The sequence below is a fragment of the Carassius gibelio genome, chromosome A21 (assembly GCF_023724105.1).
Source record: "Carassius gibelio isolate Cgi1373 ecotype wild population from Czech Republic chromosome A21, carGib1.2-hapl.c, whole genome shotgun sequence".
Lineage (NCBI taxonomy): Eukaryota > Metazoa > Chordata > Actinopteri > Cypriniformes > Cyprinidae > Carassius > Carassius gibelio.
This window is the reverse complement of record NC_068391.1, coordinates 8,364,908-8,384,667: the sequence shown is the minus strand read 5'-3', so window position 1 is coordinate 8,384,667 and position 19,760 is coordinate 8,364,908. Positions and strand designations below refer to the sequence as shown.

The following is a 19,760-nucleotide window of genomic DNA, read 5'->3' as shown; positions in this document are numbered from 1 at the left end:
TACACAGAAATTTTGTATGCTAACATGCTATTAAATACAGATTTTTTTTCCAAAAAAATTTAGCATACTGCAATTTTCACAATAGTCCGAATGGAAAATTGTTAGAATAGCAGAAGGTGAAACTCACAGGCAAGAACATTTGAACTGGAAACTGCAGTTTTCAGTCATTTTGGTTGGAAAGAGATTCGGTGCTTCACTGAGCCCATTTCTCGTTTGACATTACTATGCTGTAAGGCCTTTCTCTCACTCTCTCAACCAACTGTTTTATTTTTTTCCCCATGTTTCTTCTACCTTCAGCTGCATCCCATCTTCCTTGATGAGTCCTGCAATTGTGTATGTGTGTATGTGTGTGTGTGTGTGTGTGTGTGTGTGTGTGTGTGTTTGTGTGCAGCAGTTGTGTGATCATGTAGTCTGGCTTAGCACCTTTCATGGTTAGAGGGTTAAACACACAGGGACCACATAAGATGAAGGGCTTGCTCAAAACTGTCTCCTGGAATGATTTATGAACAGCTGCAGCCCCTCAGATGCACACGGACACCAAAAACACGCACACACAAACAAAAACCTATAGTACAGGTTGGATACTCAAATTGCATAGCTCAAGGGCCACTTTTAGAAAATGCAGGGTGATCGAGGGGCCAGTGAGTAAAATTATCTGGTATTAGTAATAATTTTCATGATACTTCATTGGTTTTAAAATGTCCAGTAACCACCCCACCAAAAAAAACAACAACAACAACAACAAAAACAACAGCTGGTCGGTTTATGGAGACCCTTTTTATTTTCCAAAGTAATGTAGTCTGAGTGATTTAAAATATATTTTTTTTCCATAAAAATACATTTAAATCAACAAATGCTTTCAGTATATTGTTTAAGTATCTTCACATGTAAATTTCCTATTTAATAAAATTCATTGAATATACATTATATATATTTTTTATGATTTTTACTCAGAAATGGCTTCATGATTATGGCTTTATGAATCGTGGAGCCTTTTGACAGTAAAATTTATTTAAATCTAATTTGAGTTTTGTTAAGTTTCAACCGCAAGCAAGCAACATGACAAAACAGTACTATTGCATTGTATTTGTTGATTGCAATGCATGCAACTAGCATGCAACTAGTTTTCTGTAGGGACATGTTTTCTACTGCTTCGTTCATTATTACGGCAGTGTTCTGATTTGTTGCATCATTCACTTGTAATACAAACATAGACAGTGCAGCTGAATTCTTAACAAGAGTTTTGATAGTAATGATGGGCTAGTCATATTCTTGTGTCGGCCAAGATTTTACAAATGGACTGGACTTTCAGTTTTCCTGTGGTAAAGTATGAGTCTTTGTGCTGTGTTGACAACTTTAGCTTCTGTAATATGGTGTATTTTTATGTCATTGGTGCAATAGTAAATAGTTTTGGCTCTCGTATTGCTACTGACCGTTGAATATTTCTGTACACACACATACACAAGTACACATACACGCACATACACGCACGCACACACACACACACACACACACACACACACACACACACACACACACACACACACACACATACGTATATATTTTTCATAAAATGTATTGAGTTACTTTTATTAAAGTGTATTCAGTTATGTTTATTAAAATATTGTTTTATCCTTGGATTTCATATTTTATTTGATTATTTATTATTATTATTTTTTTTTTTACAAAATATTTTATTTCATTCTATTCCATCAAAGAGTCATTATCAGATTAGATTTAGTTTTCCATGTTATTATATATATATATATATATATATATATATATATATATATATATATATATATATATATATATTTATATATATTACAGTTTGAAAAAAAAATCAATACAAAGCTTTAACTGTAAGTGCTGCATCTTATTCACTTTGTGTAAAGTTTGACAGCACAATTTGTGAGAACTCATAAAAAAATCTTAATGCTGTGCTCAGATGGATCATTACTTTATAATATACAGATCAGTTTTTGAAAATTGTTGACTAGTCATCATATTTATATATATATATATATATATATATATATATATATATATATATATATATATATATATATATATATATATATATATATAGGTTTGCAGAAGCTGGAGTAATACTTTTATGTTCATACACAATTCCTCACAAACAGTGCTGACATAGCCATTATTATTTCCTTCTCAGCGATTCATCTCATGTGACTATGTCCAAGCTTTACTGTAGCTTGCCCACCATAAACATTTACTGAACACCCACAGGAACAGCCACAAAACGCTGTTGGCTGCTTCTGCTTAAGTTCTGCATCTTCTCTCCGATAATCACGCTGCCTTATACATCTCTAGAATTACAATGAGCCAAAGGACACTTTGAACAGAAGCTAATGTACCGGAGAATGCTAACCCTATATACCAAAGGCCTTGATGCAAAAGGCCTCTCCTTACCTTCCCATTATCTTTTCGTGTGATAAACTAAATGCATTTGATTTTAGTTCATAATGGAGAACAACAGAACAGAACAGAACAGAAGTTGGGGGACATTTTGTCTGTAACAATACTGTTTGTTTACTACCTGTAGACAATGATTGTATTAAAAGTACATCCTGTTATATATGCAGATTTATAATTTTATACATCATGATTTTGCTATATTAAGTCATACAATAGCTTCATGTGAGAAATTATAGTGCATAGTGTATATAGTAAACCTATATAATGTACATTTTCCTCAACATTATTTAATTGTTCTTTACATTATTTATAATTATAAAAAAACAAACAAACAATAAACCCTGTGGATAGGAGCATTTGTTTTGTCCACTCACCGAAGACTCTGCTGTAAGCCAATTAATCTATGTTGAAGAGACATGTACTGTAGATCAGAAATCTTTGAACTAAAATGTTCTCATGGAAAGGTTCATGGAGTGAGATAGAGAGAAACTTGTGGATTACGTTGCCCAGGAAATCCTGGAGGGCAAACACACTCTAACAACCTTACACCTGAAGAATGCTAAACATATCACAGACTGAGTTTTACACACTATCTCTAAGAAGTTGGATTACATTTGAATATATATAACTGATATACTCTATTTATTGATCTGTATACTTTATGATTAAGCCTTCAAAAGGACTTTACTGAAGCTAGATGAAGGTTCTTCCAAACAAAGATGGCATGTTCCTTGAAAACCACTTGATTTGTATATACAGTGCATGTTTAAGGTAACAATGAAATACGTAATATCACATTTTAATATTAATAATTTGACAATATCTGTAGTCAATATTAATTAAATGGAAGGGGGAAATCCTGCTTGATGAGCATAAGATAATTTGATATGGTACTGTATAAGTAAAAATATACAACAATGAAAAATAAATGTTGTATAAATAAAATTTTAGGAATCCTATTTGTTTCAAAATCTTTTTATTGGGGCCTCCATCATGAAGGCCTCCAAATGTGTAGAAATGGCCCTGGTGACCTGTTGTTCCCACATTAAATGTTTTAGCATTTTAACTACTCTGGACAGATCATCTTGCTTGACTTAAGTGTGTTGTGGACCATAGTTGTTGATCAAATGTGTGTGTGCATGATTGCATTTCCTTCATTAGTCTGCTGGAAGGATAGTTGAGTTTAAGCTCCCTTTCACTGTTGGCAGTTGTGGTGATTGCATGGCTTATTGCTATATTAAAGCATAAATGCACACACACACAGACACACGCACACTCCCCTGACATTCCATAATGTCCATAAAGGTTTGGTTCAGCTTGGACCACAGATAAGGCAAAAGTAATATAGGCCTCAAGACTAACAAAGCACACACGGACAGATTAGAGTGACATACACACACACTGACAGTGCACTCTGACTGCGAGACAAACCTCCTGATTGTTATTCCAGGCCACAGCTGCTGGAGCAAAAAAAACCAAGGTGCTGTTGGGCTACGCCTTCCGTGTTTAGAGTTAAGCAAAAATTCACACACCCACAAACTCATTGCATTTATACGGTCCCTTATCGGGATTCCCTGTAGCAGTGTCACCTCACTTCTCCTCGCACATACACTCGCAGGGAGACCTGTGGACCACCTGACATGCACAACAAATCTCTAAACATAATGTGAAGGTGCATTAGAGGAAACTGCACCGGGCCAGCTGTGGGACTCATACTTGGCTCTGGACCTGTTTATTCAGGAGCATTCCTCTGGAGAGACAGGGACAGGACGGGTCCTCTGAGCAACTTTATCAAGATTCACTGATACACTTTATCACTTTAGCTGAATCCAGGACATTTGATGACACTTTTTCCAGGGCCATAGTGCAAAGTAATGAGAGAGATTCATTTCCTGGGTGTGATTAGAGCATTATGTTGATTTTCACAAAAACAATAACAACAACAAGAAAAAACACACATAGTTTATTTTAGAAAAATGAAGACTATTTTAACACTGTTAACATTTTTGCATTGTGGCATTATTTCCAGCACAAATAAATCTGTCTAATTTCCATAATTTAAAAAAATTATATGATATCTTGTAAAATAAATGATGGTAGAATTTTTGGTCATATACATTTATGATATACTACTGTAGCTTTTACTTGACATGTTTAATTTTGTTTTTATACACATTTAATGCTCATGCTCACACACACACACACACACACACACACACACACACACACACATATACACATGTATGATGATATCAATTTGACCATTACATCTGTATACAAAACTATATATATATATATATATATATATATATATATATATATATATATATATATATATATATATATATATATATATATATATATATATATATATATATATATATATATATAAAATTTGAATTTTTTTATAAATGTTATGTTGTTTAATAATAGTATAATTATTTAATTTTGAACATTAAAATAACATCAATATTAATAATTATTGTTATTGTTAATTTTAGTATTTAATATTTTTATTTTATCATTCATTTGATATATTTTGTCTTCAGTTTTAGACACTTTTGATTTATATTGTTTATAATGTTGATGCAGGGTAAAATATACTTATTTGTCTTGAAATTTTTTTTGTTGCATTCATGGATAGTAGAGAGGGAGAGGACAGGAAATGATGAGGTGGTACACGATCGGGACCATATTTGAACTTGCATCAGCCACATTAGCATCCTCACGGTGTGGTGTGGTGCGCTCGGCTCTCTTGCCAGGGTTGTTTTACAAAGGTTGGTGCATGTTAAAAACATATTAGGACTTATTGGTATACAGGACCAATGTAGGGGTGGCAGATTTGGAAAAATAAAGCAGCTATGCAGTTAAATGTTGTGTGAATGAGTTAGCACTGCTTCCACCTAGAGCAGATGACTTATTGTGAACACGCACTTTCACGAATGCGTGAGCAAACACATTTTCTCACACAGAAGGCATGTGAAGTCGAGAGGTGCTGAAACTGTCAGTGCTTGTCACCATAACAACCTGGTTTCACCTTGAATGGCCCGTCACGATGACTGTTATGACGCTCTCGTCTCTAGGGTTCTGACTTCACATCACAGATGTTTCCTGTCTTCTAAACATTTAGTCACTTCGACTGTTTTGTTTCCCTCAACACCAGAAACCCATCAGAGACATTGACTGTCACATCTCTATGACAGCTTTGAGCAATGTGCTTCCACTCCTTCAAATAATAATAACGATAAAATGGTAAAAGACTAGTTATTAATCATCGTTTTCCTTTTATTTTTCAGTTATAAAAACGCATAAAAAGGACACTTTTGAATGCATTTATTCAAACCTGACATCTGCGATGATCATGTGTCCATCCAAATGGGGAGCCAGGAAACTCCGAAGTCAATGCACAGATGACCAGTCATGCTTTCAGTTGGCCAAAGTTAATTGGCTGTAAAATCACTGATTACACAAAAATCATTTGCTCTCCTTCAGTCCATTTCTCCGTTCACTGCTTCATATCACTGACATTACTGTATCTCCCTCACTGTAAATAACACCAAGTACATGGCTGCGTTCAGCCTCTGACTAATATTGATATTCACTGAAGCTGAACTTGATGGACTGAGATTCATGCCATCTGCAGAAACATCATGCTGAGGTGGCTAATTTCCTATTGAGCCGTTAGCATCGACTTATTCTGGCCACACATTCTAATGTTCTTTCCTGCCATGTATGTTAAGCTGCAGAAACATGTTTCCATTACGTCTTTCATATTTTACATGTTATAAAATTGCACAGATAGAAATGATGTTATAAAAAGCATGCATATTTTACTTGCATTAATAATTTATTTTCACAAATTTTTAGTAGTTTACTAAACAATAAAGTTGTTTATTGTCATATCTCCAGTACAAGTAATGTGTGTGAAGTACAAGAAAATATTAAAAAAAGAAGAAAAAAAAAAGAAAAACAGATTTCTCTGTACAAAAATATAAATGTATGCAACAATTACAAAATAATATTAATAATAAGGATTTAGTGGTGCTGATTTATTTATTTATCATATTTAAGTGAACATTTTAAAGAAGCATTTTTATTTATTAATTCTTTTACCTTAAAATAATTGCACATCTTTGCTTTGAGCATTGTTGCTTTTTTTCTTATATCTTCTAACATAAAAAAGGCAATTTATAATAAAAAATTCCAGACAGAATACAATGAAAAGTATTGCTATTTATAAAATATACATATATGCAGAGATATCAATAATTAAACGATAATTACAATTATAATTTGCTGGTAATTTTCTGGTTTATTTCATTTCCTTTTGTTTCATTACTTTTAAAGCTGGTAACTTTTGACGCTCTAGCGGTTAATAAACAGAACTGCTTGCGTCTTGCGGAAGAACATCATAGCCGGATCTACTTCTCTCTGTTTATGTCTATGAAGAATCACAAAGGTACTGGGTTACTCCGCTGCGGTACCCCCGAAGCAATCTAAAATAGTCCGAATATAAACACTTATTATAGGTGCACACTAGTGATTCAGGACAAGCCAAAAACACGGTTTGGAAAATGGATTCATGGTGTACTCGCTTATTATATACATTTTTCTACATTTTGAACACAAACAAAGTTACGGACCGCATCTCTGATTGGTTGATTTCTTACCGGGAGCGGGCCATAACTGCAAATGGCAAGAGGACCACTGAGAGGAGCCAGAGGAGCTTGATTTTTTTCTCAGATTATCTGTCTCATATTCTACTGTCAGGACATAATGACAGGTTTAACAAATATATAAAAAAATATATTTTTACAAAGTTACCTACTGCAGCTTTAAGTGAGAAATTTAAGTCATATTTAAGTAGTGATGTAAGTTAATTTTCTTAAGAAACATTTCAGACATTCAGAGATTTTTCCCACCCTTCTTTAATCAAAATATTTCTAATAAAATTAGGGTTTCTTAAGAATGTTGGTTACTATCTAAGGCCTGTTCCATAGCATCAAACACCAAAACGATTTTTTTAGTAGTATACACATTGGATTTGACGAATTAATGTTTTGTGAGATTACTTGGTTTGTCTCACTCTAAACATCTCACCCTGTTTGATTTCAGAAATTGGTATGACAATATCAAAATTCAGAAAATATTTAATAAATATATCAAAACATCCATGCTTAGTATCAATCATTCAGCAGTAACTAACTTTTGCTCTTTATTATCAACCCTAATGGGTTCCATCCTGTTCATTTTATTGCATTCACATAAATAATGCAAGCAGTAATTTTGACAGAAGTTTGACAAAAGTGTAGTTCTCGAAGTCTGACATTCTTTCAAAGTTACAGAGTTTGAAAGATACTGCATAACAGAAATGACCTTTTCCCCTGTATATATGCTGAGTGGAAAAAAACAACAAAAACATCCCTGAAAAAGCCTCATATTTCTTAGCTTGGAGCTGGCCATCTGTTTATCAGGGCATGTACTTTACATTCCTTAAGTGAGTTTTACATATAAAATAATGCTTTTTTTCATTAAAATGCATGTGCTGTGTATTGAAATGCAGAGGGGACGCCTAAATAGAAAGTGTTTGTGTGCCTGTTTATGTGTGTGGTTATCTGGAGGGGAAGAAAGAAAAAGAAAAATAGTGATTGATTTTATTCATGCCTTGAAATTCTCATCGCTGTGGAAGTGAGGTGGGCATCCAGAATGTTAATGACAGGAATGGTTTTTAGCAGCCGTGGGTCATGACCCCTGAAGTCCCAGCCAAAGCACAAATCAATTCCAATTTGTCACAGGAACATCCGAGGGTCGCATTTGGTGGCATAAAATTGGCGGCAATTTGTTTAGAGGGAGGCCTGTGTCAGGTCAAAACACTACATGTGTAAGTCCCGTCAGCTTTACAGCACTCTAATGGCCCAGAGTAAGATTTTCTCTGCCTGGGCTCTAAGAGCTTTATTAAGGTTGGTTGAAAACCCTGAAAAATGACTCTGCTGTGCCAGTGGTCAGTCTAACCCGACTATTTCTTTCAGCGCTCTGGCAGGTTGATTTGACAGTCATATTTGCATGCTGGGAAAAATAGTGGGTATCCACTTCCTCGTATATAATTTTTCCAAAAAACATTAAAAAAAATTTGCATTGTCATCATGTTTTGAATTGTTTTGTTGGCTATTTTTTTTTTTTAATGGCTTTTATTCTATTTTTATTTGCAAATCTTTATGTACAGTAATCTACAGTACAATATTTAGTTATTTTATATAAAACTTTATTGAGTGTAAGATGATGTAATGCCTATAAAACTCTGAAAAAAAAAATTTGTTTTTTTTTTAGCTGGCATCACATTAATATATTTAAAAAATATATATGTTATTGCTTTTTTTTTTTCATTAATTTTATTTTATTGTTCCGATTTGATGAGTTTGATGTGGTATAGTTTCCAGAAAAACTAAAAAAACTAAAAAAAAAAAAAAAAAAAGCTTTGCCATCACTTTTCTTTTTTCATGGTGCTGATTTATTTTTATTTTCTTTTTTTCTTTAATTTCTTTAATTATTGTTTTATTATTTATTTTATTCTGTTAATTTTATATTTATGGTTTATATATTCTATCTATCTATCTATCTATCTATCTATCTATATATATCTATATATATATATATATATATATATATATATATATATATATGTATATAATTATTATTATTTTTTTTTATTTTATTTTTTTGAGATTTTAAGCAAAAGCTTAATGTAATTTTCTCTGAACATGTTTTGCTTGTCTGTTTGGAGCCTTAGAGCACACTTTATCTAACTATGTTTGATACAAATATTTGTAGCCTGTAAGGTATCATTATTCAAATGTGAAAGTGATTACATCACAGATGAAATTGCTACCATGAAGCTTTATTGCTAAAAAGAAGTTGGAATGTTAGTTGCACCCCACAGGCCTGTTTAGTGGAATGATGGCCACCTCTCAAAGCCTCTATTGGCTGAAGTGGTACCATCAACATCCCTCTTATTCGATCTAATAGTAAGGTCAGGTCATTCAAATGCAACGAGACCTCTAAACCGCACGCAAATATGCAAATTTACCCTAACAAACACTCAGATATTGCCAGATTATGGAGGGACCTCATTGTGTGCCAGATTTTTTAATTGTGTCCTAATTATGACTTAACCCTAATTAACCTGTTGGGATGGCAGTACAGTTTAAATAATCTTCCAGTGTTATGATCCCAGCATGGGCTGGAAAAGTAACTTTTTTTTCCCCGACACACAACTTTTCCCTAATCTGTCAGCTCACCCTCCCGCCCTCTCCGCCTTTTCTGTTCCAGCAAACATAATCACAACTAGGCAGATTAGCTAATTACCAAGCGCTCCACCAGGACCACAACCAGACACGAAGAATGAGGAAGAGAGTTCTGAACATTAACTTCACTGCAAAGGAATTTGAAACAAGGTTAATGTATTTTCAGATAACAACTACCGTTCATTTTTTAAGTTATCCAAGGTGCTGTTCAGTTCTAAAGTGCAATGAATTCACAGAGGAAAAAAGAGAGACTACTGAATGTAAAATGTCTTCTGGGCTTCCAGTTGTTAAGCCCCAAAATGTTTTAAGTTGAGCTAAAACACCTTTCCCAATAAGTCTTTGGCACTAAGCTTTTATGGCTGTAATTTTTTATCATTAATAAAGTTCTTCAGTCTGCTCTCTGCTTCAGATGTAATTTGGAAAGCCAGTAGTTTTTTTCTTGGCTTTGGTATTCTGCAACTAAGTGGCAGCACTCATTTAAATTATGGAAGCCTGTTCTGCAGATAACACTGAACAAAAAGGTACCACACTTTTCTTCCAGTCTTTACAGAGTTTCCATCAATCCTGATCCAGAAGTGAATATTTCAGAAGAAACTGTGCAGTGGTGTATAAAGTTATGCTCAAAGAATGCAGGATATAAGTGATTCAAAAAGTAAAAATTCTAGGCACACGTGGCAATCAGAAACCAAAAACACAGTTTTTATATTTACATTTTAAACAAAATAAAAATTTTGCATTATGTGTATATATTAATTATAATCTGGTATATAATAAAATATAATAACAAATAATAGATGATGGACACACACAGTTTTTTTATGGTTTGTATATGACAATGTTGTTATTTTTTACTTGTTTATTATTATTATTTATTTTTTTCTTAATTATTGTTTCTTAATTATACAAAAAGGCACATTATTCTTCCTTCAAGCTGGTTTTCTTTTAAAATACAAATCTTGTGTAATTCCACGTTTGCTATCCGCAATCAGAAGCACATTTAAAACCGGAATATAATTTAATTTCAGTCATGTGTTTCATAAACACATAATCCTTTCTGGATTACAATCCGCCATCAAAATTATACATAATTATTCCAGCTGCTGTTAGAAAAGGCTATAAACGATCTGCCACCTGCAGGATCCTCACATGCGATATAGCCTACTAGCTGGAACAACTTCTTTGTTTACAGACGTGAGGTTGATGCAGTGGCATGCTCAAATTTGCCACAAATTCCTACCAGTACCACTCTAATAATAATAAAAATAATAAAAATATTAAATGATAACCGCTGTGATTTGGGCTAAAGTTAGTTATGGACTGCAGCTTTAAATATAGATTTTAAAAAAAAACTATTAATTGGTGTTACTTTGCAATAACATGCATGGCTACAGACAAATCCATTTATGTCTAGACTGAGCTCTGAATATTTAGTGACCCTCAAACCACCCTGGTCTTTAATGCTACTGTCACTCTTTGTTCCATGCTCATACATGCCCATCTCTGTGTGAGACTCCAGCGCTAGCCGGTGTAGCTCGTCAGGGTCACACTTTTCAATCTCACCCCTCCCAACTCTGGGTTATATTTCGTTGACTACAAACACCTTTCCACCTTTCAACCTCTCCCTGTCGTGCTGAGCAGAAATAGTTTTTGTATTAGTTTCCTAGTAGTATAGTTTTGGGTGCATAGTGTGGAAAAGAAAGAATGAAAGAACCGAGGCTCGAAAAAAGAAGCAAAACACTTCTGCAATGACAAATGGGAGGATTGAGCCAAAGCATTCCCAATCAGATTGAGTCAGGAGAGACTGACACTCTTGGTCGCTCTGTAAATAAGAATAATAAACTTTGGTTTTTAAAAAAAACACAAATGGACCAACACCAGCAGATGACATTGCACCTCAAATCATCACAGACCATGGGAACTTAACACTGCACTTCGAGCAACTTGGGCTATGAACTTATCCACCCTTCCTCCAGACTCTAGGACCCTGGTTTCCAAATGAAATACAAAACTTGCTCTCATCTGAAAAGAGGACTTTGGACCACTGAGCAACAGTCCAGTTCTTCTTAAGCCCAGGTAAGATGCCTCCGATGTTGTCTGTGGTTCAGGAAATTCCTTGACACTTCTGTGTGTGGTGGCACTTGATGCCTTGACTCCAGCCTCAGTCCATTCCTATCAAGTTCACTCAAATTCTTGAATCGATTTAGCTCGACAATCCACATAAGGCTGCGGTTCTCTTGGTTGGTTGTGCAACCTTTTCTTCCACACTTTTTCCTTTCACTCAACTTTCTGTTAACATGCTTGGATACAGCACTCTGTGAACAGCCAGCTTCTGTAGCAATGAATGTTTGTGGCTTACCCTCCTTGTGAAGGGTGTCAATTATTGTCTTCTGGACAACTGTCAGATCTGCAGTCTTCTCCATGATTGTGTAACCTAGTGAACTAAACTGAGAGACCATTTTGAAGATACAGGAAACAGTTGCAGATGTTTTGAGTTGATTAGCTGATTAGCATGTCACCATATTCAAATTTGTTTCTAGATTGGTTGAGATTTGTTGAATTGGTGGGTTTTTGTTAAAGGTGAGCCAAAATCATCGCAATTAAAAGAACCAAAGACATAAACTACTTCAGTCTGTGTTCACTGAATTTATTTAATACACAAGCCATCTCAGGTTATTGACTTATCACTTATTTTTCTTGTTTTCTCCTTGTTTTTCCCTCCAGAACAGGAGAAGAGCATCAGATTGATGGGTGAGTGGGCATGAACATTCAACAGCAATAATGAGATGTGCCCCATCTCTTTGATAAATCAGTTGAAATCCTCAGTTGCTTTCTGGTTTTCTGGCAAAAGGGATTCTGGGTGCTTTGAATTTTTTGTTGTTCGAAATTACTTCATACTAAACCTAGGATATATATTAAAATAATCAGTCACATTTTAGATCAACATTTCTTCAATCATTTTTACATTGATTTTGTGTCATGGCCAAATTAATAAGTCTTTCAATCATCAATATAGCATAGAAATAAGATGATATTTGTGTAGAAATTAATGGTTTCATAGATCTGTCTGTCTCTTTATCTACCGTCCTATACTTTTGGGAAACTAAAGTTTATTGGTCCTGGCTAATTTATTTTGACTATATTTTTTTATGAACCACATAAGCTTAAATTTTATATAATTGGATGCATGGCCTTTGCAAACAACAAATGATAAAGAACCATTTTCTTTTCTTTTATAAAAGTTGATAAGCCTGTTTATCTTAATTATCCACAATTATATGGTTGGTTGCATTTGTTTTATGTGCATTTATTTATTTATTTTCTGCTCTCCGCAACCGCATCAAACAACTACCATAACTTTGACACAATTTTGAGTTACAAACTTTAGTTGAAAACCACAAGATGAAATGTGTCAAGTTGCACAGAGACAACTGCAAAATTGATTCTTTGCAGAGCCATTTCTACTTGCATCCATTAACAGCAAAGGCATATGTAAATTTGTTGTTGTTGCTGGATTGAAGAGAATGATTTTTGCTTTCTGAGTCTTTATGAAAAAATATTTAATTAATAATTTGTTGTTTTATCGGATCTCTTATTGAGAATGTTGACATCACACCAGTTAATGTGATGATGGTGATGTATTTAGATTATCCTTCACTTCCTGCCTTCATAGCATTATTTTGTTGCAGATGAGTCGTTTGTGAATTTAACTTTGCATACTTTTTTTTTGCAAACTTTTTCCTCATCTCATTCCCATTCTTTATTTTTATATTGCTGCTATTGTATTTCCATTCTGACTTTCTTGCTTTCTGGTGGTTATAATTGAGATTTTCTTATTTTCCATGTTCATCCATGAGAAGCAGGAAAGGAAAAGGTTATCTCACCACCTTTATCAAAACCGCCCGATTATTATCCTCTCTCCCACTCTGCATATGTTTAAATACATGCAATTATTCCTTCAGTGCTCAGCTGCTGCTGATCTGTGACGTCTCCATGTGTGAATGTCAGTCTCTGTCCATTTTCAAAAGACTGTGCTTGTCTTCATATGTATGTAGTTGTCTGTAAGATATGTGTTGACAAGGTGTATATGGTGATTTCACTGTATTTGGTCTTTTCAATGCCAAACCTTTGTATTCACAGGGGAAAGAACAAACAGAATTCACAAAGGAGTGAATATCAGTAAAAATTTAACTCAAGTGCCACTTTCAATGAATAGTGCACAAATTAGAGCTGACTACTTTTTTTAAACAAAAGGTCAGTAAAATGTGCTTAACCTTGATAAAATGTTGATTGTCAGCTTTAGAAGTTGCTTTACATTCTATTCATTTTTAATTATATGAGTATTGCAGTTTTGCATGATTATATATGTGCACACACAAATAAGAAGAATTATACACATAGTAAGTACTTCATGGAGTTTAAATTGTATTTAGGCATGTGCAAAATCGCAATCCTCATAAATGTTCTTCTTTTGCTAGGGTCCAAATGATGTCATATGTTGGGTGTAACGTTTTTAAAGGATATAAGCTGTAATGTAATAGGGAAATGTTGTTGCTTGCTAAAACGTGCAGATTATGTTGGCATAATAATACCAAAATGCTAATGGCAATAAACAAAACTTGTCAGCAAAACTTTTGTTCTGTTTGATGTGTTCTTGTTTACTCATTTGTTGGTTCCATTTTAGATTGAACATTAGATTGAATATTAGAAATATTCAACAAATGGATAAACAAGTCAACACAATCACGTAGAAAATTTGACTTGACATTTTACAAAGATCATACTAACCTTCACCTGTATAGACAACGTTATTTTTCATAATCTTTATTTATTTCTTTATTTATAAGGAAAAGTCACAACTTCAATAATATATACACCATATTTCAAAAATACACAAGGAGCTGTCCATGGTCCTGAAAAGCCACTGGTGACTGCTCTATTTTGCTTTTATACGCTTTTTAAAGGGACCATACTATATTTACTAATAATTTTTTATACTAAATGACCCCAGGAGCACCAGGTCACATGACAGGAAATAAAGCAGTATTCAAACCTAAAGTACATGCTAATCTCTTTCACAGAATCAAGTTTGAATGTTTAGAACAAATGACTCATTTCAATCTTAATAGATTTTTTTACACAATGGCAGACACCTGCCACATCACCCTCTTGAGTTTCCTTCAAGAGCTTTATTCATTTAACTGTATGCTTGCAATCATCCCAACAGAAACCTGTGCATGCTGTGTTTAGCAAATTACACCAAATGACTATGTATAAAAAGCAGCACTGCATGATGATGTTCTAGCACATGCTCGGCTAAACTGCATATGCCATTGTTTGTATGCTAGAGGTATGTTTACAATACATCATTGGAGTTTGGGGTCGTAGACCATTCGCAGAGAAGTCTATAGACACTCTATATAGTCACACAATTAGAACTAAAACTGTCTTTATTTTCTTCTCAAAGCGTCTCCCTTGTCACTCTTTACCAGCTGTGCTTCCAGCGGTAAGGGACCCCCAGCGATGGCGCTTTCTGCAGAATAACGAGTGAAAAGCTGTCGCTCTGTAGACCTAGACCTCCCTCAAAATATCCCCCGGAGAGCTAGGCCCCGTAATTAAGGCAGTTTATCATAATTGCCAATCAATTCAGCGAGGACCTGTTTTGTTTCATGTATTGCGCCACTGTGTTCCGCTCTTCAGGAAAATAATTGCGCAACAAAAGTGTGCTTCTTTTCGAGTCATGTGGAGGCGTGAAACACATTGCAGATCAGCGGAACATTTGCGTGTGCACACGCCAAGAGAGGCAGGAGTCTTTTGGGAGTTCAAACTGTGATTATGAATAATACTGTGAGGAAGGAAACGTTATAAAAGAGAGAGACAGCAGTGAGATTATTCAAAATGTAGGCATGTTTTCTGTAAGTGCTGTGCAATTACATCACAATACTGTTCATTTATGACATCACGTGCACCTGATTGAGTTGCTTTTTTTTGTAAATAGTTTTTGCAGTGGAGTGGCTGGAAAGTTTAAGGGAGACAGCTGGTTATTATGAGTGACAGAATTTTGGAGCAGTATGAAAAGATAAGTTTGGCAACAATCTGTTGCGGTGATGTGTGTGTGCAATAGCTGCATGCAGTTTAATAGCTCAACAGATAAAACATATTCTCTCTAGCCTCGTTTTACATATAAAACACTTTACACATTAAAATATAGTTCACCCTCAAATTTACTCAAATTGTTTACTCTTTGTAACAGATTTAGAGAAATGAAGCATTACTCAAATATGGATCCTCCAGCTGATCAAAAATGAAACCAAAATAAGATTGAAAATGTTCAACCAAAATAAGAAAATGACATTAGGGTGAGTAAATTAAAGAATTTTTCTGTTTTGGGTTGGACTATCCTTATCAGACTAAAATCATGATCATGTCCTGTTCAGTAGGAAAACTGTGTTCATCAAGAAATTTCATAGGGCAGGGTTCGTTCAAAGTCTAGATTCTCCTTGCAGCTGACCTCTCACCTCTGGCTTGGTTGTCATTTCCAACAGTACTTATGAAGATCTCATAGATAATTTATCTAAAGATGAATCTAATAATCCTTCCATCCTTCTGTAATATTGTTTTCACCTTGTCATTTCTTTCCATTACTTCACATGTGGCTGTCATATCATGAACTCTCTGTCATCGTAGTGCTGTTGTCTCTCTCATTCTCTCTCTGGCAGGCAGCGGTCACGCGTCATTAGTACAGGCTGACCTTGTGTGAGTGGCCCTGGCTGAGCAGTGATAGACGAGGCCGTCTCATCAGAGTGCCATTGAATAGGTGTTACCATAGTCCACAGCTTCATCTAATGGCTCTCATTCTACATGTACCATTAGCCATAGAGAGGGACATATGGAAAGAAAGCAATTTTTCCATGAAGACACACACACACACAAGTCACAAAAGTCTGATGTGAATGTGTAAAAGTACCGAAACTGCATTGCGTAAAAGTTTAAAGAGCAGTATTTATGATTTCTGGTTAGAGTTTGTTGTTTATTTCAGCAGAATCACTGCAGTTGTTGTTGTGAGTGAAGGACAAATTCCTTTCTCATAGCTTTGAGACGGAGCCATCAGCTTTTAAAAAGAAATGTGCGCCTCTCAGGAACAACTGGAAGCTTTTTATTTTTCTCAGAAAAGCGTAAACAACGTCATGAAGGATGACTTCTGCAAATCTGCACAATTACTTTACAGTTTGATTCTGATGGAAATGCCACAGGAGCAAGAGCAAAAAGCAGAGGGAGAGTAATAAATTCTGCATAAATCCCTTTTATGATATGGTGTTTGTCATTTGCGGCAGAAGGCATTTCAATGTTGCTGTTTCTGTTGTGTAAATTCAGAGTATTTTGAAAGGCTTATATAAACCCTAAGGTTTTTTTTTTCTTTAACAGTGGTAAAAAAAATTTGGTAGCACTTTATTTTACAGTCCTGTTCCCCATGTACATACTATGAACTTATTATAGTAATTACAATAACTATGTAATTACTAGGTACTAACCCTGAACCTACCCCTAAACCTAACCCTAACCCATGTAGTTACCTTGTATTACCAGAACTTTCTTAGATAAATACACTGTAAGTACACTATAAGTACATGGAAGTACACGTACTGTAAAATAAAGTGCAACCAAAAATTTTTATCACTTATTCACTCACAATAAATTATATATTACTTTATATTTATATACATTTTTCATATAGTATCTGTACAGTATATGTATATTATGTTCTTTTCTCACTCTTCATCATGCAGCATTAGACTTTACTGCTTTTTAGATCAACATGAATATATTTTTTCAACAAGTAAAAGTGAATAGTCATTAGATCCCTGATGTGTTTGTGTGTAATCTGTTTTGAAGGAAGGCAGCGTAAAGCATGCAAGCTTATTAGGCCTTCACTTCTCTCTGAAGTAATGATGGAGCAGCAAGCAGACCATTAAAGCTTTATTGGGATGGGGTTCGAAACTCTTGTGCAATTATCGGCCGCATCAAAACACAGAGGCAACGTTGGATTCCCTGCGAGGTCGAGACTGGTAATGAATTGATGTGTCTTTTTGGAGATGAGTTTGTCCGATCCTGATCCAGAAAATTAAATGGCTAATTAAAAAGTAAACATATTGAATTAAAAAAATCCCCCAAATAGAAAATGTATTATACCCTTAATAATATTTGTTATTTTGATTTGTTTTTTGGTGTGGAGTTAAAAAAAAAAAAAAAAAAAAAAAAAAAATTTGTCACGTTTTACTGGTTAAACATTTTTTTTATAATATAATTTAATATGATGATTTGGCACTCAAGAAACATAAATTTTTATTATCAATGTTTGGGTGGCTTAATATATATATATATTTTTTTTGAAAACTGTGATTCGATACCATTTAAAAGTTTGGGTTAAGCAATATTATTAAAATAATTGTATTAAGACACATTAAATTGATGAAAAGTGACAGTAAATATATTTATAATATCACAAAATATTTATGTTTCAAACAAATGCTGCTATTTAGAATGTCCTATTTATAAAAGAAAAGAAAAAAACAGCAACATTTCCAACAAAAATATTAAGTAGCAACCTTGATAAAAATAAGAACCATTATTAATTATTGTATAAAAATAACAATTGAGCACCAAATGAACATATTATAATGTATATATATATATATATATATATATATATATATATATATATATATATATATATATATATATAATTACATTAATTAGCCTTTTAATTTTAATTAATAAAAATATATATATAAAAGTACCATCTGCAACTATTTATTAGAGGATGTGTAGTTTCTGTAGAAATAAGGATAATATGAGAACATTATCTTGACTGTATGATGTGACTTCGTATTACTTGTAAATTACCTTCTTATGTGTGTGTGCTACTTGGTTTATTTGGCAGTGGTTTATCAATATAGTGTATCCTTATACCTTACTTTGTGTTTGTCTGTAATTTTTTATATATATCTTTGTGTATGTTTGCAGGCATTTATTTATCAAATTTAGCAAATTTACTAGGCTTTAAAACCAGAGTTATTAAAAAGGTTCATGCAGCCAATTTCCCACTGCCAAACTAATATTTATCCCTTCTTTCAACAGAGGCGATGCTGGTCATGGATTTAGCTGCCAATTTCTATTTATTTTTCGTGTTGGTTGAGATGGGAGATTACGCTTGTTTGTTTGCTGTTTTGTAAAGACAAACATTATTTCTATCATTGATGGATGCACTGCAGAAGATGAGAGCTAAATTGATATAAGGAACTGTTGATAATGCACAGTCCTTGATACCATCACAACATGCCTGTAAACCCAAGGTTATAGATTTTATGAATCATGTCTTAAAGTTACAGTACACCCAAAATTAAAAATTATTTCATTATTGACTCATCAAAATGACTTTTTTCTTCTTCTGTGAAATGCAAAAATAGTAAACCGACTGTAAACTCATATACAAAACAAAATGCAAATGGATGGTCACAATTTGACTTACTGAGCATTCAAAACAGTGTAAATATGGTGGTATTTTACCAGATTATAACACACAAAGATTATAAAATATGTAAAGGAGTCAAAACATTGCCAGAAATTCTTCTTCTGCACACATGGAGATCTGCTTTAAGGAAACGGTGGTTTAGATGCTTTTACCGAACTTTAATGGACAACATAGCATCAATGATGAGAAGAACCAGATAGGTTTCTGCATTTGTCCTTTAAGTCGAATCTTGCAACATCGAGTCCAAATTTGGTTAGTGTTGATGTCTTTGGTCCATGTTGTGTTCATATATCAATAGAACTGCGCCAGAGTTCGGCTGGACGTGGGGTCTGCTTGTTTGATGCACACCAAAGTTCAGATGATGGTGTTCACACTAACAGAGTAATGGCACCAGAGTTTGTTTTAATCAAACCAAACCTGGCAAATGTAAGCACTATATTGATTTCATAGGTTATCATGGGAATTAAAATAAATTAGCAAAATAATTTTAA

At 34.0% G+C, this 19,760-nt stretch overlaps 1 long non-coding RNA gene across 1 annotated transcript in view; it reads left to right on the top strand.

Annotated features, from left to right (window-relative positions):
• The window catches only part of LOC127941533 (uncharacterized), a 66,035-nt gene extending 46,866 nt beyond the window's left edge, over nucleotides 1-19,169 (top strand). The window contains exons 2-3 of the long non-coding RNA XR_008149100.1: nucleotides 17,631-17,803; nucleotides 18,876-19,169. This is a non-coding gene — a long non-coding RNA (uncharacterized LOC127941533). The remainder of the gene's footprint in view (nucleotides 1-17,630; nucleotides 17,804-18,875) is intronic.
• Nucleotides 19,170-19,760: the final 591 nt, after the last annotated feature.